The 27879-nt window shown below is 42.5% G+C and overlaps 1 long non-coding RNA gene across 1 annotated transcript in view; it reads left to right on the top strand.

The window, feature by feature from the left end:
• Positions 1-23709, top strand: part of LOC146802554 (uncharacterized) — a 164330-nt gene extending 140621 nt beyond the window's left edge. Inside the window, exon 3 of the long non-coding RNA XR_014967417.1 lies at positions 23624-23709. This is a non-coding gene — a long non-coding RNA (uncharacterized LOC146802554). The remainder of the gene's footprint in view (positions 1-23623) is intronic.
• The last annotated feature ends 4170 nt before the right edge of the window (positions 23710-27879 follow it).

Here is a 27879-nt window from a genome sequence, read left to right as displayed (position 1 = left end):
AAGAAGAGCAGAACAGAACCAATAGAAAAAGTTTAAAAACAAAGATATCGGGTAACTCGAAGAAACCTCTCCTCCAACTGTGTTTGACCCCCCTCCCCACAAGTTAATTAATCAACGGATTTGTAACTGACTTGCAGGTGGCGAGACACGTTTGTATGTTTTAGAGGACAGTTGTGAAACGAGAGAATACGAGCAGAGGACAGCGAAGGCCAGACGATAAGATAAAGTTAGAAGAGAATAGTGTGAACCAACAGATAGTTGAGACAAGGATTAGGAAAACCAGACGGGGATTAGTGTACTCGGCTAGTCCTAACACCAGCTTTGTAAATGAAGGCAGAAGGCTTATTTCGACACAGTGCTGCAGGAAAAGCAGAAAAGACTTCGTTCGCCGTGCTGCCTGAGTGAGGGCAACACAAAATGGCGGCGGAGCACAAAATGGCGGGTCGATACGATCGTGATCAAAAATCGAAGTTCCTCAGACCCTCCTTTTGCCAGAACTCAGGCAAGATCTATAGACTCACGTTAATCTGAGTCAATGTCGATGGCCATGAGGTCATCGAGCTGTTGCTGTACCATCATTTTAATATTCTCTGTTCTTTGTATCTTAGGGTTCGAGATGCATACAGTAGCACAAAGGTCGTAGATAGCGGGACCACAATGCATACAAAGACAACAAGAGAAAACGATGGCTAAAACCATGCCAAGGAAAGTTAACACTTTCCAACCCCATTTGGACAGTAGTCCCCAAAACAACTCCAATAATGACCAATCTCCTTCGTCCTGATGAATCGATTTGGAGATTATATGTAATTTAGAAATGGCTTGGTATACTGTCGGAGCGTCATCAGGTATGAAAATACAGCAACTTGACCCGATCAATTTACACACTCCACCACGATCCGCAAGAACAAAGTCTAAGGCAACATGATTTTGCAGTCATAAGACGATCCACCTGTAGTTCCGCTGTGATATTACTCAAAGCTCCTACAGTGATGTCTATGGTGGTTTCTAGAACACGAACCAGTTGCCTTATATTCCTGCTATTGGCCATAGGATCCCAAAAAGGAAGAAATCCTTTGAGGAAATCTCCTCCCTCTTGTCCTGCTGTGTCCTTGGAATCAATAATTCCTCTGCCATATCTATTTCGATGATGATTGGAAGGAGCAGTGTATGTAGGGGGAAGAAGGAAAGCTATATAACAGGTACCAGAAAAACCAGTCGGTAACCAAGTGTAAGCTCTATCGTGGCAGATGAAATATGTGCCCTGAGATGGTACCAACGGCGGCGAATTCTGAGAGGAGTGAATGTATGTGTGGGAACAACTATTTCTTTGTACGGTGTCAGCAAACTGACCATTTATTTGTAGACAGAAATTTCCCTGATGAGGTTATAGTCCAAATCGGTGGAGATTTTCCCTGTTTAACCTTATCACTAAGGCTAGTGATATAATGGGTGACATTCCAGTTAGTATACGCTTTTCTTTCATCAATGGAAATCCTACTATTTTCCATGATTTTAGCCATAGCTACCATTCCCTTTATCAATGAACTGTGACTAAAATCTGGACCACCACTATATGAACTAACGGGCCATCTGAATTTGCTTTGATAGGCGTTGGAGAAAATAACAAAATAAGCCCAAGCGGAACCTTCATAGGAGAATGGAAGAACTAAATACGGCATTCCTTTTTCTGTGGTATGTGGCATAAGTCCACACACTCAACAGTCGGTTGTATTTATCACTAATTGATGTTGATGTAATAACTGGACAAATGAATTATTGTAAAATTCGGTTCTTCTAATAAATTCATGTTGAGGAAGTGTATGAAATAGATGTGTAGAGATAGTAGGAGACAAAGAGATAGAAGGAGGAACAACTTTTCGCTGCAAAGCATAAACAATCCAATTTATACACGCCAAAAGAATACACAATAATATAATAATACATAAAGTAATACCACAATGACTGTACATCGATTTGCAGTGTTCTCTTTTCATCTTGTTCTTTCTTTCTCTTTTGCCTAATGTAGTCTCCATCTTTCTAAACGGATGCTGACGGCAATCTTCCTCAATCACTTAGTTACGATTGTCTGCCGTCCTATGACACTGCAAGTCCTGCAGGCCTATTGCCACTACTCAGGTCGCAACGAAGACTCCTACCGTGACCCTGCAACCGGGATAGAGAACTACATAGGAGAAAATCCTAGGTGTTCTTTACTCTAGGTCTTAGGTTATAATGTTCTTTGTCAGGTGCGGTTTGATCTCGGAACAATGTTCGTGGATTTGTCGTATTCAAACGAAGACGTGATGGTACAGCTTGCTGAAGAATTTCATCGTCTTCTTTCTCCGACAAAGTTCCATTCAGGCGTGCATTACTAAAAGGTACAAATTGTGGAACCTTCTCGTTCTCAGAGTCTCTAATACCCTTTCGGACCCACTGATCAAAGGGTAGTGGCAAAGGCACTTTCTTGCAATGCACGCCGTGAATCCAGTTTTTCTTTCCTTCGACTTTCACTGCTGTTCTCATTACTAAAAGAACCTGTCGAGGTTCCCTCCAACGAGGCTCCAAATCTTTCGTCCTTTGGAAATTCTTCACACAGACCCAGTCGCCTGGCTGGATGGAATGACCCGAGTCTGTGGAAGCCTCTGGCAATGCACTCTGAACCTGTTGATGGACAACACGCAATTTAGTCGTAAGGTCATGCAAATAATCAATCAACATTGGGAATGGCAAGTCTGAATATTTCTTAGGGCGAGGGACTCCCCATATATTAGCTGGGTGTCCAAAAACCACTTCATAAGGGCTAAGTCCCAAACGAGAGTGTACTGCAGTTCTGGTGGATAGAAGAGCTAATGGTAGAGCATCGGGCCAATTAAGTCCTGTACTAGCTTGCACTTTTGCGAGCTTAAGCTTTAAAGTACCATTGTAACATTCCACTAGTCCCGCTGATTGTGGATGGTTTGCCGCATGGAACTTCTGCTTAATACCAAGACCTGCACAAACTTTTTGCATGACTTGGCTCACAAATTCGCTTCCATTGTCACTCCAGACAATGCGCGGCAAACCAAACCTAGGGAAAAATTATTTTAGTAGAACTTTAGCAGTTGATAAAGCTGTGTTGTCTTTCAGAGGGTATGCTTCTATCCATCTAGAAAAGGCACATACTACCACCAGAACATATTTGAGGTTTTTGCATCTCTCCATGTGAATGTAATCAATTTGCAACACCTCAAATGGATATGTCGGAGGAGCAAAGTGACCTGTTGGAGTTGGGGTTCCCTTTCCTGGGTTGTACATCAGACAAACAATACAATGTTTCACTACATTTTCTGCACACTTTGGAATTCCTTCATTTTGCCATACTGGAGCCAGAAGCTTGCATATTTCCTTCGCACTTAAATGGGCTGGACCATGCGCCATAGTAACTACTGGTAGTATATAGGCGTCTGGTAACAGCCAACGTTGGTGCTCTGACAATTCCACCCAACAACCCATCTCATCTAACATTGCTGTACTTTCTTTCCACTTTCTCAATTCTTTCTCTGTAACCTCTTCCTGAATCGACTTTACACTTTCTACTGTATCCTCATACATTCCTCTCTCTCTGACCCAATTCGCAGGACCTGCAACATACATTCGACTTGTAGCATCTCTCGCTGTCCTTTTCGCTATCTCATCTGCAAATGCATTCCCTCGGCCAACATCATCTGTAATCTTCTTGTGTGCACTACACTTCACAATTGCTATCTGAGCAGGCAAAGCAAGTGACTCAAGAAGGTTAGTCACCAATTGACCATGCTGTATCTTAGTGCCATGCGAGGTAAGGAATCCCCTTTCTTTCCATAAACGCCCAAAATTAAACGCTACACCAAACGCGTACTGACTGTCAGTATACACGTTCACTCTTTTTCCTTTTGACAACACACACGCTCTAGTCAAAGCTATTAGTTCTGCTACTTGAGCTGAATTGTGTCTAATACGTGCTGTTTCTACAATTGTATGTAAGGTAGTAACAGCATATGCTGAAACTGTCTCTCCATTAGGAAGCTTAAAACAAGAACCGTCCACCCATAGAATTCCATCCGGATTTTCTAGCGGAGTATCTTTCAAGTCTATTCTTCCCTTTGTCTCTTCCTCAGTACGGAGGAAACAATCATGTTGTTCTTGAACACCTTTCTCTTCTGGAAGAGGCAATAAAGTAGCTGGATTTAAAGTGTTACATCATTTGATGTGCACGTGACTAGCCAAGAGAGTCAGCTCATATCCAGACAAACGAGCACTCGTAAGATGCTGCGTTTTCGTCCTGTTTAGCAAGGTATCCACTGCATGTGGCACCATAACAATAAGAGTGCTATCTAACACTACTCCAGCAGACTGACGAATAGAGATTGCTGCTGCTGCTGTTGCTCTAAGACAACTAGGCAATGCTTTAGCTACTGGATCTAACGTAGATGAAAAATAAGCACACGGCCGCTGTTTGTCTCCAAAATGCTGCGTTAAAACTGACAATGCACAACCCTCTTTCTCATGGACATAGAGCGTGAAAGGTTTACTGTAATCGGGAGTACCTAATACAGGAGCAGAGCATAGAGCAGTACGCAAATCAGTAAAACTCTTCTGACATTAATCAGACCATGGAAGGGGCTGAGGTGTATCTTTCAAAGTGAGTGCCAACAGAGGTTTAGACAACAAAGAAAAGTTCGGAATCCACTGCCTACAATAAGAAGTAATGCCCAGAAAGGCACGTACCTCTCTTTGTGTGGATGGCACAGACATTTGCGCAATCGCTTGAATACGTTCTGGGGTTAATCGTCTTTCCTCCTTTGACAAGAGATGACCCAAATAGGTAACCTCTCGACGAACATATTGTAGCTTAGAAGGTGAAACCTTATGACGTAGTAATGCAACAGTCACATTCTTGCAAATATCTTCTGAATCAGCCGCGATTAATAAGTCATCTATGTACTGGATAAGAGTAGCTTCAGACGGCAATTGGAAAGCATCAAGATGACATTTTAAAGCTTGACTGTAAATAGAGGGACTCTCACAATAGTCCTGAGGTGCGCGCTTGAACCGGAAGCTTCGGCCTCCAAGAGAGAAGCCAAAAATATCCCTACTCTCTTCGGCAATGGGAATACTAAAGAAAGCATTTTTTAGATCGATGACAGAAAACCAAGTCGCTGTGGAAGGTATCATTGTCAACAGAGCAGTGATATCTGGGACCACCGGAAATTGTGGTACAACAATTTTGTTTACCTCCCGAAGATCAATTACAATACGGTATACAGGAGGCTGAGAAGGATCAGTGCGTTTAAGAACAGGAAGAATAGGACTATTGCATATATTTCCTCTCGTTTCTTCAACCACACCCTTCTGAATCAAGTCATGAATGATTTCCAAAAGCGCTTTTTCACCTTCAGTGGAAATTCTATATTGCGGAATGCTTGGCAATTCAGCATTAGGCTTAAGAGTAACAACATAAGGTGGAATCTCAAGACAACCCACATCATTCGGGCCTGTAGCCCAAAGCGTTGCAGGAAGAGAGAGCAATTCAGGTGGAAATTGGTCTTTAGACAAATACAGTGGCGAAATCAGTTTCTGTCCTAAAGTAAGATACACACCAGAAGGAGAACAATATATCGTAGCATGCATTCTCTTCAATAAGTCCAAACCCAACAGATTCTCACCGCAACCATTTGTCAAGAGAAGCGGAGCTTCCAAATCCTAAAGAAATGGCTCTGAAACACCCATTGTAGTGACATTAACATATGGTCCATTCTGATTTACTAGAATCGACACAACTCCCTTACTTTGTCCATGGCTGTCCTAGTTAACATGAAGACTTTCATTCTCACCTTCAACATAATGGTCTTCATTGTAATACTGTGTAGATCTAACATTTTGCTGATCAAAATAATTAACGGAATTAGGAGGAGGAAGGGAACGCTGTTCTTGGGTCAACACACCTCGACCTCTACCTCTATTTACTGACTGGAGGCCACCACGACCTCGTGGAGCAGATAGTGCTCCATTACGCTGCAATAAAACCGGACAACTATTCTTAAAATTACCTTCTTCTCTACAATAGGCACACTGATTAGGACCTAACAAAGGTCGCGGAGGGGGAACAACCTTTACAACGCAACTTTTACAACGCACTACCATTACAACGCATTTTTTACAACGCATAATCCATTACAACGCATGACATTACAACGCATGACACTACAACGCATTTTTAAAAACTACCTTTACAACGCATTCCATTACAACGCATACTACCATTACAACGCATACCATTACAACGCATAATATTACACTATACTATCCAACACTTACCCTACTGATGCACCCCCTGGAGTTAGAATAGTAATTTTTACCCCTATACTATCCAACACTTACCCTACTGATGCACCCCCTGGAGTTAGAATAGTAATTTTTACCCCTATACTATCCAACACTTACCCTACTGATGCACCCCCTGGAGTTAGAATAGTAATTTTTACCCCTATACTATCCAACACTTACTCTACTGTTGCACCCCCTGGAGTTAGAATAGTATTGTTTACCCCTATACTATCCAACACTTACCCTACTGATGCACCCCCTGGAGTTAGAATAGTAATTTTTACCCCTATACTATCCAACACTTACCCTACTGATGCACCCCCTGGAGTTAGAATAGTAATTTTTACCCCTATACTATCCAACACTTACTCTACTGTTGCACCCCCTGGAGTTAGAATAGTATTTTTTACCCCTATACTATCCAACACTTACCCTACTGATGCACCCCCTGGAGTTAGAATAGTAATTTTTACCCCTATACTATCCAACACTTACCCTACTGATGCACCCCCTGGAGTTAGAATAGTAATTTTTACCCCTATACTATCCAACACTTACCCTACTGATGCACCCCCTGGAGTTAGAATAGTAATTTTTACCCCTATACTATCCAACACTTACCCTACTGATGCACCCCCTGGAGTTAGAATAGTAATTTTTACCCCTATACTATCCAACACTTACCCTACTGTTGCACCCCCTGGAGTTAGAATAGTAATTTTTACCCCTATACTATCCAACACTTACCCTACTGATGCACCCCCTGGAGTTAGAATAGTAATTTTTACCCCTATACCATCCAACACTTACCCTACTGTTGCACCCCCTGGAGTTAGAATAGTAATTTTTACCCCTATACTATCCAACACTTACCCTACTGTTGCACCCCCTGGAGTTAGAATAGTAATTTTTACCCCTACACTATCCAACACTTACCCTACTGTTGCACCCCCTGGAGTTAGAATAGTAATTTTTACCCCTACACTATCCAACACTTACCCTACTGTTGCACCCCCTGGAGTTAGAATAGTAATTTTTACCCCTATACTATCCAACACTTACCCTACTGTTGCACCCCCTGGAGTTAGAATAGTAATTTTTACCCCTATACTATCTAATACTTACCTTAAATGTAATTTAATATTATGCGTTGTAATGGTATGCGTTGTAAAGGTAGTATGCGTTGTAATGGTAATGCGTTGTAAAGGTATTTTTTAAAAATGCGTTGTAGTGTCATGCGTTGTAATGTCATGCGTTGTAATGGATTATGCGTTGTAAAAAATGCATTGTAAGTGCATGCGTTGTAAAAGTGTGCGTTGTAACGTCATACATCCGTCGCGGAGTATACGGCTCAGACTTTTGATACAACCTCTGAAACTGCTGGGGCTGTTGAAACTGAGGCTGAGCATAACGAGGAGGATAAGCTTGTTGCAAGAGAACCTTTGTTTTTAATTCCTTCGTCTTTTTCTCTTGCTTTTCTTTTTCTTCGTTATCTCTATTTTCATAATATTGAGCAGTAGCCAATATCTGGGCAGAAGAAGAAACTGCCCATGAACTTTCAGAATCTTTCAATTTGTGTGACAGCTCGGGAAGCAAATTAAATACAAATTTATCCACAAATAATCGCTGTCCACCTTCTGTAGCCATATCTTGACCACTGTGATCGATAAATGTCTCCTCGAAACGAGTGAAGAAATCGGAGACACTCTCATCTTTCTTTTGTTTACATGCCGCTAGTTTATCCCAATTAACTTTTAAGGGAGGCATCATTGTTTTCATTAATGTAATTATCCTACCAGGGAGTTCTGAAATCAAAGCATCAGGCTTAGCACCACCCACTTGAGCTGCATCCACAGCAGTTATAGCAGCCCAATCACCACCCAATGCTTGAACGTGATTCTCTCTACGAATCCTAGCCCATAACGCTTGCGGAACTACATTTCCCATTAACATATCGATATCAGCTAAATTCATGATACAAGCATCAACAGTCTGCGACAATTCTTTATAATAACCCGCAGGGTTTTTACGAGGATCCGGTAGAGTCTGTTTAAGTGCTAAAACTTCAGATCTCTTCCAGGGGACATGTACCCATATACGTTGGAAGTGAGCAGGAATAGCTGGATTATTACCTTGAGCTGCAACTTCTTCCTTCCACACTGGAGGAACCTCTCTCATAGGATAATTCTTTAGTGTCAGTCTAACCGAAGGATCGGAGTCAAGAAAAGTTTGGGAGGACAATAAGGATCTAAAGGTAATAAGCGTCCTTACAGCAATCTCAACCTTAGGACCCACAATAAGTCCTTTATCGAAGTTAGCCTGAACATCTAACAGACCCTGTGGAACCGAACTCAAATTCACATCCTCCCAATTTTTAACGAGAGTATCACACATAATATTAAAAACATATCTCTAGGTAGGCGCATTCCATTGCAAAAAGGTAGATATAATATCAGGCACGCTATACTGGGGACCCCTCTCAATCCATATGTGTGCGAGAGAGTCCAACCTTTCTCGTTCTTCAGAATCTGGGAACTAACTACGAGACTGTCTTCGAGCAAAAGCCGGAGACACATTAAAAGCTTCACAGAAAGGAGATAAAATACCAGTGACAGTGTCCGTGAGTCGCTTACGCACAGACGGAGAATTGGACATGAGAATAGGGGACAAGGTATTAGGTAAACTAACAGAAGGAGAACCAGTAATAACAGGAGGAGCAGAAGGCAAAGGAGATCGATCTTCAGGAGATGAGGGAAAAGTAGCAGGAGTTGAAGGCAAAACTGGTAAGGGCAAAACTAGAAGGGAAGAGCCGGAGCAGGCGGAGGTACTGCTGGCGGCTGAACAGGCTGAAACAACAGAGGTGCATTAGCACCTTGTGCATAGGGTGGAGGCAATCTCAATAAGTGAGACATCAGGGGATCTTCTTCTAAGTCTTTCTTGTTATCGGGAAGAGAAACAGGCAACACTGGATAGCATTTATCTATCGCCATACGATGCTGTCTCTCTGAAATTTCTATCGCATTATTAATTTTGTCATCTTTGAATTGCTGGGCAGCCTGTATAATCGTCATGCCTTGTGCTTTCCTATCTCGTTTTTCTTGCTTAATTTCTCTCTGTTTGGTTTCCTTACGCCAAAGGCGGAAAGAGTCAAACATTGCCAGCCGGGCTTTTCTTTGAAATAAAACTACTTTCAAATTATCTAGCACATCAGGCTTGAAACTACTATTTTCTGGCCATTTTAAAACACCATCTTTCTTCGTGTATCGGGTCCATGTCTTGTTAAAGGCAATGGGGCCAACACCATGTTTAGAATAGAGCTCATATGTGGGAGTTCCAACCGAAGGAATCGGACAAGAGTCCTCAAGCCGGGAATCCCTATTACAACCAAAGCAACAAATTTTACCAAACTTAGTCAGACCAGGCATCTCGTGATGTCACCGGACTGTTCACAAACTTCAAGGGTGTAAACTCGTTACTCAGCACAAATGCACTTACCCCTCGGCTTCGGCTATTGCAATAGTCGAATCTAAGGACCAAAGTAACCAAAACAAAGAACCAAAGTTGTGGGAGCGACCCACCAAAATACTTAACTAAGGACGTCTTCTTACGCCAACAGAGGCCCGTTTATCGTCTCGCCTTACCATACATCACCAAAGGAAGGGCCAAGGCAGGGCGGCAGTCAGGGCAGCAGTCGTCAGTAGCCGTCAGGAAGGAGTAACCACGCTGCAAAAGACCTTCGGACCACTTCGACATACAGGGGTCGCTTGACGTGGCTCGCGATTCCTCCAGAATTTTCTTGCGGGGTTCCTCACAACCTTCAGGCAGAACCACTACCACTGAAACCGCCCCACATTGGGCGCCAGTTGAAGAACCAGAACCTTATGAGCCTGGCGGCGAAGGGTACGCCTAAAATCTCCGGGGTTCTCCTGCTCAGCTACACAGAGACACGGGACACTCTGTCAGGCGTAAAAGATCAGATTTATTAGCTGCAGCTAGTACAGTTGTCCTAGAAGTACACACGGTATGTTTTCAGGAGACTGCCACTTCACTCCGTGGCGCACAATCTTATATAGTACATAGGTGACATATACATTAACCAAGAACACACCTAAAACATACAAGAAGAGCCAATGCGAGAAGTTGGAAAACAGAACAGAACCAATAGAAAAAGTTTAAAAACAAAGATATCGGGTAACTCGAAGAAACCTCTCCTCCAACTGTGTTTGTCATCCCTCCCCACAAGTTAATTAATCAACGGGTTTGTAACTGACTTGCAGGTGGCGAGACACGTTTGTATGTTTTTAGAGGACAGTTGTGAAACGAGAGAATACGAGCAGAGGACAGCGAAGGCCAGACGATAAGATAAAGTTAGAAGAGAATAGTGTGAACCAACAGATAGTTGAGACAAGGATTAGGAAAACCAGACGGGGATTAGTGTACTCGGCTAGTCCTAACACCAGCTTTGTAAATAAAGGCAGAAGGCTTATTTCAACACAGTGCTGCAGGAGTGAGGGTAACACAAAATGGCGGCGGAGCACAAAATGGCGGGTCGATACGATCGTGATCAAAAATCGAAGTTCCTCAACGGTATTCAAAAAATATTTCTAGAACTCCAAGTAGAACAACTTCCTATTTTTTCCGTGCTTTTGTATTCATCGCTTCCTGTCTTCCTTGGTTTAAATCTGTTTAGAAAATGCCTAGAGCACAGGCTCCCTGATCTGGCATGAGTCAAACTATTTAACAATTATTAACTAGTATTTATTTCTTTAGTGTTGTGTTGCTATTGTTTTGTACTGCTTCAATCTACGAATAACCTGTAGAAAGTAAAAACTTATTTATTCTTTTATGTTTATTTTCGTCTGCCTTTCTTTAGTCTCCCCCGCCTTTCTGTTTTTTTTGTCTCTATTAGTGCATCAAAGTGTGCCTCCTCTCTTTCCATGTAAATCTTGTCAGGCATGGATTAAAACACCAGGTAGATTGCATCATTCTTCCCATTAGTTCCTTGCAAGCCTAAAGAGCCAAATGTTTCCCCTCTCACTGCCTCGACAGACCGTGTTAAACTATGCAGTATTTCTTCCTTGTTGTTGAACACTAAGAACTGCACAAAGGAGGCTCCAGAAAGCTGATTGGTAGATGCTTTTCTCCCTGGAGTCCAGTGAAGTCTGTCTATTTCATAGGATGAATGCTCACTTTGATCCACTAGAAATGTCTTTGCAAGGCGGGCTGGGCAGGCCATTTATTCCGCTGAACATAAACAAGAAATTCTGGAAAAAGGTCTGTCTTTTGTCCCTACCAATATGCCCAATAATTTCAATCTTAAGGTGGAACTTCACCAATTTTTCAGGAAAATTAGGCTGAAACACTATTTTTTAAAAATTCCGTTTAACCCGACTTTCTCTGGCAGTGGATTGAAACCACCCTCAAAATTTAATCCCCCTACTCATTTATTACCTCATAAATTGATGGCCTTTGAACAGGTGGTACTGAGGGATGTGGACAAGATACTGGCTAATCGACAGTATGTGAAATACAATGTAAGTAAATCTGAACGGGAAGGTTTGGAATCTCTAAAAGCCAATACCAATATAGTGATAAAACCAGCGGACAAGGGTGGTGCGATTGTGGTACAAAATGTGGAAGACTACAAGAAAGAAATCCTTGGATAGTTATCTACTATAGGCAACTATGAGAAACTGAGAAGGGATCCCACCCAAGAAATTAGCAACATGATAAGGTGTGTTACACATGAGGCCTTTGAATCAGGTGTTCTTAGTAAACTTGAAAATGAGTACCTCAATAATAAACACCCTAGGATGCCTACAATCTATACCCTCCCTAAAATACACAAACGCATGGAGTGTCCGCCTGGGAGACCAATAATTTCTGGTTGCGGCTCCATTCTAGAACCACTCTGCAAGTATGTTGATGTGTTCCTGAAACCCATTGCTGAAAGTACCCCCACTTACCTAAAAGACACCATGCAGACGATCCAATTAGTTGATGAACGTCCATATGACCCTACTACTGACATTTTGGCAACTATGGATATAACGTCATTTTTTACCAACATCCCGCAAACTACTGCTCTGACATGTATTGAGTCAGTATTAAATAAACGGCCCACACCACATAGAGTCCCAGACTGAATTTATCATTGAGCTTTTACGGATTGCTATGACCCAAAATTATTTCACTTTTCTGAGTGAGTACTATGTACAAACTAAGGGCGTGGCTATGGGGGCGAGCTTTGCCCCGAATCTGGCAATCATATTTATGAATGAATATGAACAACGTTTTGTTCTGAATGAGTATAATCCACATAGAAACTGTATTGTGCTGTGGCGACGTTATATTGATGATGTCTTAATAATTTGGAAGGGGAATGAGGAACAACTTACATCTTTTCATCAGTGGCTCAATACCTGTTCTCCTGATATCCAGTTCACCCTTGATTCCAGCAGAGAGACAATACATTTTCTGGATATCACAATAAATGCTCAGTCAGGTAAACTATATACTAGTTTGTATAGGAAAAGCAGTGAGCGTAACACTCTCTTGAGATATACCAGTCACCACCCTCGCAATTTAAGGGACAATTTGCCTTTTGGCCAATTCCTGAGGCTAAGGAGGAATTGTTCCAAAAAGGAGGACTATTTTGAGGAGTCAGCAGGCCTCCTAGCCAGACTGAGTGAACAAGGTTACCCCATCAGACTGCTAAAGAGAGCACGCAAACGTGCGTGGCATAACCATAGGGATTCCCTATTAACCCCAAAGGCCAGAACTGATAACAAGGATGAACGTCTAGTGTGTGTAACTACCTTCAATACGAAAAGCAATGCTATAAAAAAGACCATCAATCAGCATTGGCATTTGGTATCTGATGAATTGGGTAATATACCGACCCCTCTACATGCATTCAGGAAAGGCAGAAATATTAGGGACTCTGTGGTTAAATCTCTATTAGATATACCAAGGACCTCTAGGCAGACCCCTTTATGGGGGATTCCACCCATCAAGGGCCATCGCAAGTGCGGCTCATGTAAAGCTTGTCACATGTCTAAGGAGATGACTGAGTTTGTACACAATGACCGAACGTATACATTAAACGAACACAGTAACTGCAACACTAGTGGCGTTATTTATGCAATCACTTGCCCTTGTGGTTTCATGTATGTCGGACAAACCATCCAGAAAGCCAAATGCCGTATTCTACAACACTGTAGTCGTATACGTTGTAAGGTACAAGGTGCCCCATTGGTTGAACATTTTACTATGTTTGACCATACAGCTGACAGCCTTAGATGGTGGGTCATCGAAAAGGTCAAACCCAACCCAAGAGGGGGTGACTTTAGCATTGTGCTTAACAAACGTGAGTGTAAATTGATACATTCTTTGGACACAGTTACCCGGGGTTTAAATGAATTTGAAGAGATCAGTAGGCAAGTGTCTGTACTCACTAACACATGAAATTGGCCCTACTATTGAGGCAGCGAGCCATTAGACTATACCAGGGATCTGGTTAGTTGGTATGGGATATTCAGTTTTATGTCTGTTAAATAACTAGTGGGTCAACACATTCCCAATTATAATACACTAGGGATCTAGTGTGGGACATTATTGGGAAAAGTTCTGTGTGCACCTCTTGGTAATTTTTAATAATATAATGAGATGCTGTTTGATTATTATGACTGTAATTTTTGTCTAATCGTTTTCAGATTGCGTCTGTTTTAACATGTAAACTGTTACCTTGTATATAGAGTATTGTCAGTGTTGTGTTTTTTGTGTTGAATCATTCCCTTTAGGATGCCTTTGTATAACTATTCATCATTTTTCGATGGTTTATCTTCATGATGTATTTTGCTGACATTTGGCATCTTTGCCCTAACTATTTCCTCTTTTCCTTGTTACCTACACCGGGAGAGTCTTTCCTCCCTTTCCCTTCTTCTGTACCGATCACGTAAGGCCTCACGTTGTCAGTAACTGACTTAACGCTCCCGCGCGTCGACCGCCTCCATTAGGCATTGTTGCAAGCCTGGAGACGGCCGCGGATTGAAGGCGCGTTTGTCAATTTAACCCCCGGAGCTCCTTAAAGTCATGATTAATGCTAGTAAGTTAAAAATACCCTGCCCTGTTTGTGGCCGCCGAATAACCTAGGTCAAAGCGTTCCATTTGTATATTTCATTAAGATATTTTTCCCGTGTCCATGGCATAGAGTTAAAGCGTAATTTAGATAACCCTTTTCCCGTGTCTGTGACCATTTACCAAACAATTGGCATTACGTTAATCTTTAACGCGACGTTTTACAATTCTGGGAAACGCTCGGCCCTTTAGACCCATAGCCAGTTGGTTAACCACCTGATCGAACCCCCCATGCCCCCCACCCCCGGTTAGCTACATTAGTGCCTGACTTAGGGGTTTAATAAACTTCTGTCCTTTTGGTGAGGTGACATACGCTAAGTAGTGTGGGTACATCTTAGATTCTCGGTGATTGTGAGACAGGCTGCATAATTTAGCGCTAACATTATGTGAGAGATACTATGTGCTAAGCGCGAGGTTGAATTCAGTTCCCCTTTCTTTCTTTTTCCCTTCAGTTGGCATGGAATTGCATCTATCTCCTTGACGCCACCGGGGCCTATTCATTGGAAACTAAGTGTTAAGGTATTGACCTTACTCAAATTAGTGTTTATCACTTAAACTCATGGGTTTTACTTAGCACATTCAATTCAAATATGATTTTTCTTTTAAGATTACGTTGGATACGCATATCCTCCCTGTTGGATTAACTATAGGAACCACGGACTTCAGTCCTCACCTTTAATTGACGGGTGAGACTATTCCAACATAGATACAATTCGTGTTACGTCTCAAAGTTTTAATCTTCTAGTGCAACGACCTGACCTCTGGTCCCCCTCCCATTTTAGGTTGCCCAGCCCAGTCCTGATGAAGATCCGCCAGGCCGAGGAATTAATCGCCCTTTTGGCCACAAGTCGGATCGAAATGTCGACACCCATTTAATCTAGCCTGGACCCCTAACCTTGTTTTCCACGTGCCATCCTAGAATTGATTTCTAGTCGGAACTGATTTATTATTAAAAACTTGTGTGATTATACTTGGGTCAGGTTACCCAAGGACGGTGATTTGCAACCGGTCCTCCCTTGTTTTTGCTTTGACATATCAAATTCTTATATATTTCTATTGAAATATTTCTCCTCATCACCTCACTTTCGAGCACTCTGTTTCATTGCACGTCTCCCTCTGGAGCAACCCCCCTCTTGTTCAAATTGCTATTTGTATTGCTTACTGCCTGGTTTTCACCAAATTGCTTTAAATAAATATATGGTGATACAGAATATGGTCGTTTTTTGCACTTTTTATGTTGAGTACTTTATTCAATAATATGTTAAATCATAATCTCTGATTGATTCAAAATTAAAATATTGTTGCAGGACCACTGTCTTTTGTACCATTTATTCCGCTGGGCATTTCCTCGGTGGGCTGGCGCCCTGGGCCTGGTTGCCTGTTTGGAAAGCCCAGAGCCGCCTCTGGTGCCAGTGTACCTTCCCCATCTCCTGAGGTTACTCGTAGCGGCACAGGGAGGCTACAAAAGGGAGAGAGAATGGGAGGGGGGGAGGTAGAGCGGAAGAGAGGAAGAGATCAGAGAGGGAAGCGAGAAAGAGGAGAGAAGATGAGCAGAGAATAGATGAATGGAAAGAGAGATTGTGCAAGGTGATGAAGGGAGGGAGATTTGAGCATTTTTACCAATCCGTCCCTGCTTTGCACAGTATGACTCACGCTCCTCCCCTTTCAACAACCTTGTAATATCTATGTTGCTTTATATTATCTACTTTTTACTTCAATTTTAGGTCTGCCAATTCGGTGCAATCCATTCTAGTGGTATTCTCTGCTGTTGCAATCCCTCGGTCAGTCGTGCATAGGCACGGATTACGTTTTTGATGCTTTCAGGCTCCGGTAATACCTTTCTTTGTGCCAGTGAAATCTCCTTCCACCTTCTTCAATCATTCTGTGGAGAAGATTCCTGAGTTTTTCTTCTTCCTGTAATGGATCCTCCTCTAATTATTCTCATTCCTACGGTTCAGCTGATTGTCATAAAAGGGCCCAACTACGCAACATGGAGAGATCCGGGTAATTAGATAGGCCAGAAGGTTTGAATTTATTGAAATGTAAACAGTCACAGAATAGTTGGTGTTTTATATGGTTTCTGCTCCTATACTGAATTTTATAATTTGTTATCACGTGCTGTTACACAATGCTGTACTTTGTGTCTATGAAGCTGATTGTATATTGCAATAATACAATTTATACATATCACACACACATATATCTCTGTGTGTATATATATATATATATATATATATATACATATATATGTGTGTGTGTGTGTGTGTATATATATATACATATATATATATAATTTTTATGGGTTTTTTTTCTATAGATTCCATATCCTCCTTCCTGCTGCCCGTCCTGCGAGGGGTGAGCATGCCGGTTGTGCTTCTGACTGTGTCTCTGGCTGTCAAGGATAGGCTGGTGCGCACGCGCCACGACTAGATTCTATAAAGCCACCTTTGAGGGATCAGTGGGGCACCCTCTATTCATAATGAGTTGAGTCAGTATTCTGTATTCAGTTGCTGAAACTAAGAGTTTTCACCTCTCTTTCTGATCGCTTTAACAGCCCCAGTGCAGGTCAGTAACTGTATCTGTTTTACAGTCTTCTCTCCCTCCGCTCCCCATTTTAATATGGCCTGCTCCATAGCTGGTTCCCAGACTAGCGTATGTCACCAGGGACGTGTATAATTTCTAGTTCCCAAAAGAGGTGGAGAGGAAATGCAAAGGAAACGTTTTGTCTGCTGGCTGGATTGAGAGAGTAAGTAGACTCTAAGCCTAAGAAACATGAAACACTGGGCATACGGCAAGTGGTGAATTAGAGAGAGAACAGAATTTCTTTATCTTAGAGGTTTTCTGGGGGAGAAAGGGGTGAAAGGAGCATTATATGGGTTGAAATTTAAAACACATAAAAATATAAAATTGCCTTTTATTACTTTATAACTATGCAGGTATTGTCCCATCACTTACACCTATTTACGTTTCAAGGGCTTCCTTAGAGGTTGGACCTGTTTGCAACACTCCTTTTCCAATCTGGCACGTCCCATTTTGGCCTTTACAAAGAACTAGGGGCACATTTACAATTAAATGGTGCAGCAAGGGGCCGCAAGCAATTTTGCTGCGCCAAAGTGCATCATTTAAAAAAATGCAGGAATGTGCCGTATTTATAAGAATACGGCGCACCCCTGTGCTCTCTCCTCTGCTGGTGCCCAAACAGCAGCCGTGCGCCAACGCAGACACCCTTGCACCACTGTGCAAGAGTGCCTGCGTTGCAAGGATGATTGTGTTTGTACAGGAGGGGACATCTTTCTGCACAAAAACAATCATTAATGGCGTTTTGCTTGGAAAGACCAAACAACGAGGAGAAATAAAAGTATTTCTCCTCATTGCACCACTTTAACGCCACCCCTGGAAAGGCCTTAAATTTTGGCGCTGCCTCGGATTTACAAATTCTTGTAAATCAGGGCAGTGTCAATAAGCCATGGGTGTTGCATGGGAAAACCCACAGCAACACCAATGACAAGCCCCTTTGAAGCAGAGTAATGCGTAAAGAGGGTCATATTTACAAGGCTGTGTAAGGCCACGCCAAGTGGCTTTGCGTGGCATTGTAAATATGGGCCAGCACATAGCACCACCGGAGCATCAAAAAAAGTGATGCTCTGGTGGCGGAAGAGGCTTGGAAATATGCCCCTACGTTTTCTTATGATCTTTGCCAAGATTGACCTCTACGTTTTCGCCTTGCTTCAGAGAGTTCTTTTGAAGGGTCTTTATGTGTTTCACTCTCTGAAACCCTCAAATGCATCCTTCAGTCGCCACACCCTCAAATTCTTCTATAGCCTCCTCTCCTTCAGTTTCCAACAGTGCACAAAGGCTTGCCGGCTACCTTAGGTCATAGATGTTACCTCTGTCTCTTCTGGCCTTACCCTGTCCTACCCGTGTTCTGAGGCTGGTGCATGTTTTCCCACACTATTAATTTCTTGCCACCCGGGTGGAGGTATCTGGACCATCTTTCGTGATGAGAAGTGCCCTCATCCTGCCCTCAACTACTTTTTAGCCGCAACATGCTTTCCCGTGCTTACCACCGTTCAGCCTGAGCGTTTTATGGCCAGTCATCACACAGAATTCGTTTCTTGAAATTGTTCACTTCCACTGTTTAAGAGAATTTCTAGGAACAGCTATGGATTCTGGTCTCAGCATCGGAATTGGTTGCATCCAAGATAATGTATTCTACTTTTCTAAAGTATTGCATTACACATTCCAAAATGCGGAGGGTGTTTTTACCTTTTAGCATTTTGCAATCTAGGACATCTCAGGCCATTTCTCAACTTTAGCAATAGTATTTATTAATTTTCTTAGTCTCCTGTCTGCTTTTTGATCACGTTCCTGAATTTTTCCCTTGAAGTCCATAATGTCTGCATTTATTAATCCAAGTAGATTACTCCAGTGGGTATAAATAGGAAACGTCTTTTATGCCATTTTAGTGTCAGAAAGCTCCATTATATGCGATCCATGTTTCTACTTCTAGTAGTAGTGACTCATACAGCCATTAGCTGCATATTTGTAGCCTGATATAGAAGCAGGTCTAAGGAAAATTGTACTCATTGACTTCTCTAATCTATTTTCTACGTTCAAAGTTTTTTGGCAGTATTATTGGATCAAATAAGGGCCACATATACCTTTGACCACAACTGTAGTACAGAATATCGAATCGCAAATATCGACAGGACAGAATATCGCTCCCACAATATCAAGGGACAAAATATCGAAAGGTAAATGCAAAGAGGGAGGTAAGGATTCACTATTTCTTAGATCCACATCTGTGCACCTTAGAGATGTATATGTATCACCGGGGTATGTATATGTGAAGTTAGATATAGAAATATAAACGTAACTTTCAATATTTTGTCCCTCAATATTGTGGTAAGGATATTCTGTCCCGTCGATATTTGGGTTTCGATGTTTCCAGCCAACACCTTTGACAACTTATAGCCTTCTACCCAGTCTCTTCTTCCTTAAGCATACCAAGAAATCATAGAGACCGAACAGTTTGATTGAGGACCACAATCTTACCCTGATTATTTGATGATTTTCTCTTCAGAGGAGGATGTCATATTGTGATACTATTCCAGGAGTTTTCAGAAAAATGCTAGAAATTGATCATCCATGGAGTAATGTGCATTTATCAACTTCTATTTATTTCTGGTTCATATTACCCACACATAACCTTGAAACAAAGTCATCTTAGGTTTCAGTCTAAAGTTGCCATCACAGCTATGCATTTCTGGCATAGCTGTTTGTTTCATATCTTTGTAAGCTGTCAATTATTTTTCTTTCATTTAATATTAATGTGCAAGTGAATATTTGCTAATAAAGAAAATACAAAATGCTTCCATTTGCACCACAGAGGTGGAGATACTATTAAACAAAGCCTCACTGTATTTATATTTAACCCCCCCGGCACAATAGATCGCCTCTATGGGGCAGCCGAAACATCCAAGATTTTTAAACAGTTTTCAAATTTAATTTTACTTAAAATAGCCAATCATATATTATATCAAGTGTTAATTCTATAATTCTATAAACAAACTACTGCATATATTAATTAATATAATAATAATTAGGTTAAAATTACCAAACTATTAACAAGATGCATCACAAGTGTGCTGGGAGGGGAAAAATTCATAATAATGAACATTATACACCATGCAATAAAATGATGTGCTTTTTTTCTAGGTATAGAGGAGTTTTTTAGTGGTTCCACCTGCTACAGCCATGATGTTAAAAGTATTACTTGTATCTGTAGCCAAAGTAGAATTTTTGGCTCTCAAGTCCCAAAACGATTACAATTTTTGAAAAACCTTATGCCAGAAGGTATTTATTTTGAGGCCATCAAAATATGTTCATATTTAATAAGCCAGTGCTTTACTGACAGCTTTACTGACAGCACCAGCAATGTTGAATTGTATACAGTTTTGCTTTATATAAGCAATCTGGGACCCATAATGCCCTACGTAGAAAGAAAGACTTTTTTTTTTATACATTAGGCAGATTAAGCCAGCCAGTGCATATTTTTCTCCATACACTGGGGTCCATTTCCTGAGTAAACCTTTGTAATGCTATTAGGAATGGTACATTGACCATCAACTCCATTTTGTATAACTGACTAAATTTTGGTGCTCTCACGCAGTTGCAGGGTGGGAAGGGGACGTTTTTGCTCTTCACTGTGAAGAGTAAGCTGAAACATGTTGTGTGGGATGCACACTTGGTACCTTTTACATGGTTGTTTATGCCAGGGAAATGTCCAGAATGTACAGCTCTGTCTTGGGTTCAAAACACGGGTGCTAGACCAGCTTCTGTGATGACCCTGACACAGACACGGTGCAGTCAGCCTGGTTTTCGTAACAGAAGGAAGGGGGAGAGGTTTCTAGAAACTTCTCCTCAGGTTGAGTAAAAGATATTAAAGGCGGTGGTTCTTGTCTCTCAGACAGAAGCTCGCCTGTGGAGTGGAGGGCATCTTCGGTGTTTCTGATCGAGACTTCTGCCTGACAATCAAGGGCTTCCGGTTGTGCTGGCCAGAACGTTGAAAGACACTCTTTCAGTGATGTATTTCCCTTATTTACTTTCTGTATATATCTCATGAGTTTCTTTGCTCCTTGTACATATTTCATATGTTTTCTTGGTTCGTGCATGTTATTTTACATTTGACTCCTTTCAGTTGATATTTGGGAATCTGCATTAACCAATATATTTTGTCTTCCTTTTAAAAGTGTTGAATTAATAAATGCACATGTTTCATTTTAAATGCACATAAATCAGTTTCCTTGCCTCATCTTGAGAGTGCTGAGTTCCTTTTCAATGTGTGTCATTTAAAGGTGCAGCAGTACATTTGCCTCATCTTGACAAAATGTGTCCTATTGTTTCAAGTCAGACTCAATACATTTTGGCATCACTTTGCAGGATAGAAAGTTAAAGGAAAAAATATTTTCCAAAAAGACAAAGGTAGATTCCCAGATGCCAACTGAGATACCTGTGTGGGAAGTAGCCCCCTTTGGTATGCTTGTACACAGATTCCGACAGAGACCCGGGGAGGCTTTGCTTATGTGGATGGTGCAACCTATTGATATGGGAGCCTCTCGGGTGATGTTGGACCACGGAGATGCAGTTAGGTTTTGCACACTTAGCACTGACTCAACTGTACAGGAACAGTTCAGGAATTTTAGAGACAATAGTCAAATCAGCTTGCTACAATTAACAATTGCTGGGTGCAGCCACAAGTACCCAACATAGTCAGACTGGCCAGTGAATGACAAACCTTGGTTCACATTGAGAGATGCTATGCAGAGACTTAAGGAGGAAGCAATGAAAACTTCTATTTTCCTGGGTAATGCACATGAGTTGGTGGATGAACTGTTGACAGTATAAGTGCAAAATAAAAAAATCTGTTCAGCTCCTCCAGCCTATAAACAGGTAATAATGACCCTGTTAATTAACCAGACTGGTAAGAATTTGGTGCAGGCAATTGAGGCAGTTCATTGTGGTTGCGGGAGTTAGGGGACTGGATAAAGACTGAAAGAGCCTCCCGATCTAAGACCCGGACAGACAATAACAGCTTGTCCAGGAGAAAAATGTTCATGGCCTTGTTGAAGGATGGAGTGAAGAAAGAACAGAGAGATGGGATAAAAACCAAGAGTATGTGGGAGATGTATCAGAAGCGAAGGCAGGACAAGGAAGAAGGAATTAGGAAAGTGAATAAACAGGACAAGAAGCAATTGAGGAAAGAATTCTAGAGATGGAGGAAAAGGAAAAAGAGAGCAAGAACTACCCATTTGAAGGTGAAGGAGGCTCAGACAATGAGTGGTTCAGTGAGTTCCTCCAAGAGTATGGCAGGTTGTAACCAGATTTGACTTGGGAAAAGGTTGGCAGATTGAAAGCAGGTTAAAGTGTAGGCCAAACTCTGGTACAGGGATAGGCTCACAAAGATAATGGACCCTATGTTGACATAGAAATGTATTATAAACATTGTAATGTTCAGAAGGCCCATGCCCTAGTAGACACCGGAGCGGATGCCACTTTGATATATGGAAATCCTAAAAAATGTAAAGAACAATACTTCACCATTACAAGTTTCGGCGGAATAGAGACACCAGCTGTGCAAACAAAGGTCCAAATGAAATAGGGAGGAAACCAAAAAGAAAGTAAATTCTATTGATAGTGCCCCTCTCCGAATATATTATTGGAATTGATATTTTGAAGGGAATGACTCTGTATTTGGAGGATGAGTGCTATCAATTTGGATAAAAAGGTAAATTTCAATTGCCGTCATGAGGGTGGGTCATTTGAAGATTCCTCCAGTGAAGGTGTCCCAGGCTACTAAGGTAATTCATATTAAATAGTACAGAATTCCAGGAGGGCATGAGGAGATCAGTGAGACCATACGAGACTTGATAGAAGAAAGGGTGCTGATTCCAATCACTACCGCCTGGAATAACCTGGTGTGGCCTGTGTGCGAAAGTGACAACAGTTCGTGCATGACAGTTGATTATAGCGAATTGAACAAGCACACTCCTCCTCTGACTGCCACTATCTCAGATACGATTACCTTAATTGAAAAATACAGAAACATCCTGGGACCTAATATGCAACTATTGATATTGCCAATGCCTTCTTTTCTATACCAATAGACCCCAAGAGCCAGGAGCAATTTGCTTTCTTGTGGGCTGGTAAGCAGTTCACATTTCAAAAGCTCCCTATGGGGTACTTGCATAGTCCTACCATCTGCCACCACAGGTGGCGGAACACTTGGACAAGGTTCAGTCGTTCACGGGGTGCAGCTTTGCCATTACATTGATGATGTGATGATACAGGGAGAGACACAAGAACAAGTGTAGATTCAACTGGACAGGATTGTGGAACAGTTGCACAGTAAAGGGTGGAAGATAAATCCTGCAAATGTACAGTGACCCTCTCAAAACTTGAAATTTCTGGGTACCCAATGGCATCAGGGAACAAGAGAGGTGGTGCCACAAGTGAGACAAAAGATTAAATAATTTGTTGTGCCACGAAATAGCAAGGAAGCCCGGAGGTTCATTGCATTGTTTGGTTTTTGGAGACAGCATATCCCTCACTTATGTCAGATTTTGCCCCAATTCAGGAAGGACCTCAAGACCTGGCTCTGCGACTGAACCACAGTGCCTAGACGGACCAGTAGCCTCTCTCAGCGTCTTGAGACCCTTACAGGTGAGTAGTAGTGCTTTAAAAGAATTTGATTGATTGATATCAAGCTCTGAAAAAAGGGCTACCTGGAAAATATTTTCTTTACACTGACTTGTGGTCCACTGCCAATGGGTTAGCCAGTGGGCTTCCCACATGGCATACTCATAACTCGACGATACATTCAAAAGAAGTGTGGGGTAAGGAGTTGTGGCAAGAGATCTCGGAAAAGTTACCACAAAGCATTGTTACTGTGCATCATGTAGACGCTCATTGTCCCACTGACTCACTCGATTGCTAGTTTAATCCTCTTACAGATTAAAAAGCTAAAATCTCAGAGGTCGAAGTGGTGACACAGAATTCTGATTTGGTGGGAATGGCTAAGTGAGCACACCAAAAATATAGTCACCTGGGAAAGAAAGCCACTAACAGGTGGGCAGAGAATAGAGGGATGCATATTCCCCTAGACCTGATCAAAACCGCTATCATACAATGTCCCATATGTCGGCATACACAGAATAGACCAGTCCCACAGATAGTGAGAGGTCAGCTAGACAGAGGAAAATTACCAGCACAAATATGACAGATTGATTACATTGGGCCCATGCCAAATAGTCGATAATGTCAATATGGTGCACAGCGGTGGACACCTACTCTGGATATTTGATAACTTTTCCATGTAAACGTGCTACTCAGTTGAATACACTTAAAATGTTAGACTTGTTGATTCTGTACTATGGAATTCCACTGCAGATCCAAAGTGATAACGGATGTCATTTTAAAGGCAAATTGGTGCACAACACACTAGAAAGTGGGTCTTTCACATTTCATACTACCTGCAGCTACAGGTTTGATAGAGCGCATGAACGGATTGTTGAAAGACCGATTAAGAAAGCTATCAGACAGGTCATTGAAGAATTGGAGAGATCATTTGAATGAAGCATTACAAATATTGAACAATGGACCCTTGGCAAATGCAGAGACCCCTTTGATGCTGATGCTAACTCCACCTTTTCAGATTCAGCCTCATGTGGCCACTAATACTATTCTGTACTGGGAGATAACGTGCAGAACCTTTGCTCCATACAGGGTGACATCAGAGGCTGCAGGTCTTGATTTGCATGCTTTGAAAGTGTACAAGCTCAAACCAAGAGATATAGTACTCATTGAGACAGGAGCGGGAATGCAGATTCACCCGGAGCACTTTGGATTGATCGCTCCTTGATTTGGGTTGGCTCTCAAAGGCATTCAAGTGTTGGGAGGGGTGATTGATGCAGACTATCAAGGTGAGATCAATGTCTTCTTATTGAACAAGGTACATTGATTTGGCAATACAAAATGGAGATAGAATTGCTAAAATAGTGATTATTCCAGTGTACAGAGGGATAGTCAAGAAGGGGATTGCCCCAGCCCTTTTCACTGTGCGAGGGGAAGGAGGCTTTGGCTCCACGAGAAGAACCCAGGGTCCAAGGTGTGAGTAGAATCTCCAAATAGTCCCCCCTGAACAGGCAGAAATCATTTGAATAGTGAAAGACAATGTCTGCTAATCATGAAACCAGGGCAAGAGAAATGAGAACATGTGCCTGCTGACAAATGCTACTTGCGAGAAGTAATAATACTGGTTTGTTCTCTGTTCTTCTAGATCACAGCGCGGCATGTTTGTGCCCTTCTTGCACTTGCTGGACTGTGTTTGGTTGTGTTCGATTGGAACCGGGAGGGATCGGGAGTCCCTAACTCCAAAGTGACAAGCCCCTTGAGACTGTGGACTAAACCTAGCCGGTAACAGACTATTGTGAATGCATATTGACCTGCACTGTGACCGTGTGTCGCCGAGGTGGCAGCAACTCCATGGCTTTGATGATACTGTCTTTTGTGACCTTGTTTTTCTTGCAAAATAAAAAGAGTTTTCAAAGTGACAAGCCAACAGCACTGACTGACATCTTTGCTGAATCGACCCGTGTGGACGTACCTTGCGCAGACGGTTCTCAACAGGTCGTACTTTTGCATGACAAACATGAAGAGCACCATAGATATTATTTCCACATGCCTAGTAGCCATACCTACCCACATCAATATACTACTGCAAGCATTTAATGGCACAAGTAAAGACGGGGCAGTGGAAGAAAGTAGTGTGAGAACTCATGTGTCCCCGTACAAATTTTATCAGTTACATCCAGAAGCCACTGATGATAAGTAGGAGAATCTAACTCAAGTGATAACGTACAATGTCACTGTAGGTGAAGTCTGTAATAACTTAACCTGCGATCCAGCTAACATTGGCCGACGGAGACGGAGCTCTTCCTACGAGCTCCTGAGGTAAGGGATAGCCATCGCCTTTAATCCCGTTTAACCTTGCACATTGGCCCCAACAAAGGAACAGGAACGAGACAAGAATAAGAACGAGACATCACTGCACCATCACAGCGCGAGGAACTGCGCCCGCTCTGACGGTTCCGGACGGCACTTACCGCACCAGACGCCATCAGACCTCGCGGCTTGCACGGGGATCTCTGATTGCGAGGTCCCTCGGGATGCAGGGCTGAGCGGAGTGCGGTTGCGGAGTCCCCCTGGCGTCGCGCCCGGAGGAGTGATCCGGACACCGGCTGCGTGTCCGCCGCCGGGTGGCATCTGCCCTGCGACGTGGGTCCTGGCTGGGCCGCATCTGTGTTCAGCCGGTTTGGAGCACCCGCGGCGAACGCGGAGCACGGAGCAGCCCGCAAGAGTTGCATGCGGAGAGCGCGGGCGGCTGGAGCCCTCACCCGCGGTGGGGACGTGCGGCTCACAGAGACATGGTCAATTGTTAAAGGCTCTCGGCGGAGCTCGATGCGGAGCTCGATGCGCCAACCACAGGCTTCCCTGCGACCTCGAAGCAGCCCACCGCGCCCCCCATCTCATCATCAGGAAAGTCACTCACGTCTCCTAAGTCGTCCCCGATCTCCGGATATGATGAATCCTACCAGTGCCAAATGTGAGTAGATTCCTAGATCCTATTAGACGGGGTCTCTGATCTAGATGCCTTAGATTCCCTCATAGAGACTGTGATTCAGAGAAGGTAAAATCCCTTTAAGCTGTTAAATTGCAGAGGGAAGCCATCTTATTGTGAACAATACCCCTCTCAATCTCCAGCTTTAAAATGGCTGATCTCCTAAAATCTATTGAATGAATAAAAAATAAAAAAAATACTACTAGACAGTAAACCTATTGACTACCTATGAAGGACTCTTCCAACTCTGGCAGCCATCTTGTAACGGCTACGATAACCAGCAACCATATCACAACAGCACCATCCATAACAGTGGACATCTTATAACGGCCCCTACTTAAAATACAGCCATCGTAGAACGGCTAAACCTCAATCAGCACCTATAACAGCACACATGTTCTAGTGGCTCCCAACTAATACGGTGGCCATCTTGTAACGGCTATATCTATTACTATCAGCACGAAAAAAAAGGTCCCATTTAATAATGGCTCCAAACTAACTCAGCAGCAATCTTGCAATGGCTAATGTATATATATTCTTAATCTGCGACAAGATCTACCCACATTGAAGGACAACTGCATAAACCCTCTAAGATCTGGCAACGACTCTCAAACTATTTTACACCGTTGCTCCCTCCCTGTCTTCATGGAATCTCACATCATGACTGAACCAAACATGACTCAGAACGGTAACAGCGCTTACTCTATTCATTACCCTCATAATCTGTCAAAAAGTGCCTCTAAAGCCTTTAAACACAACCTTCTGAGAAAAAACCCTGATACCCTATTCCTGGATCCCTCCTTCAATGCCAGAAAAGGCATTATAAGCAACAACCTTATATTCTTCACAAGAAAAATAGCCAAATGGCGACTGGCCTTTCATAAGCTACTAACCATCCATGTCCATAAAAATATTCCCTACGGTACTAGATTTACAACGAAACCCACGCAGAACCTCAGGGCCACACTGAATATAACGTCCTATAAAAATGGTACTGTTCTAATTCAAGCAGCTAACAAGGACCTATAACTATTCGACAAATACTTCATCACCCTCAAAACACACACCCTCACCCCACGCAATGCCTCTCAGATCCTCACTACCCCCACCACCCCTTCTACTCATGAAGATCAGCGTCCCCCCACCCCACCCAAACCTGAGGAAGGAAGCACTACTAACACTCCGTCCCCAACACACATCGCACTAACTCCCCC

The sequence above is a fragment of the Triturus cristatus genome, chromosome 8 (assembly GCF_964204655.1).
Source record: "Triturus cristatus chromosome 8, aTriCri1.1, whole genome shotgun sequence".
In the NCBI taxonomy this organism is placed as follows: domain Eukaryota; kingdom Metazoa; phylum Chordata; class Amphibia; order Caudata; family Salamandridae; genus Triturus; species Triturus cristatus.
This window is presented reverse-complemented; position numbering and strand designations above follow the sequence as displayed.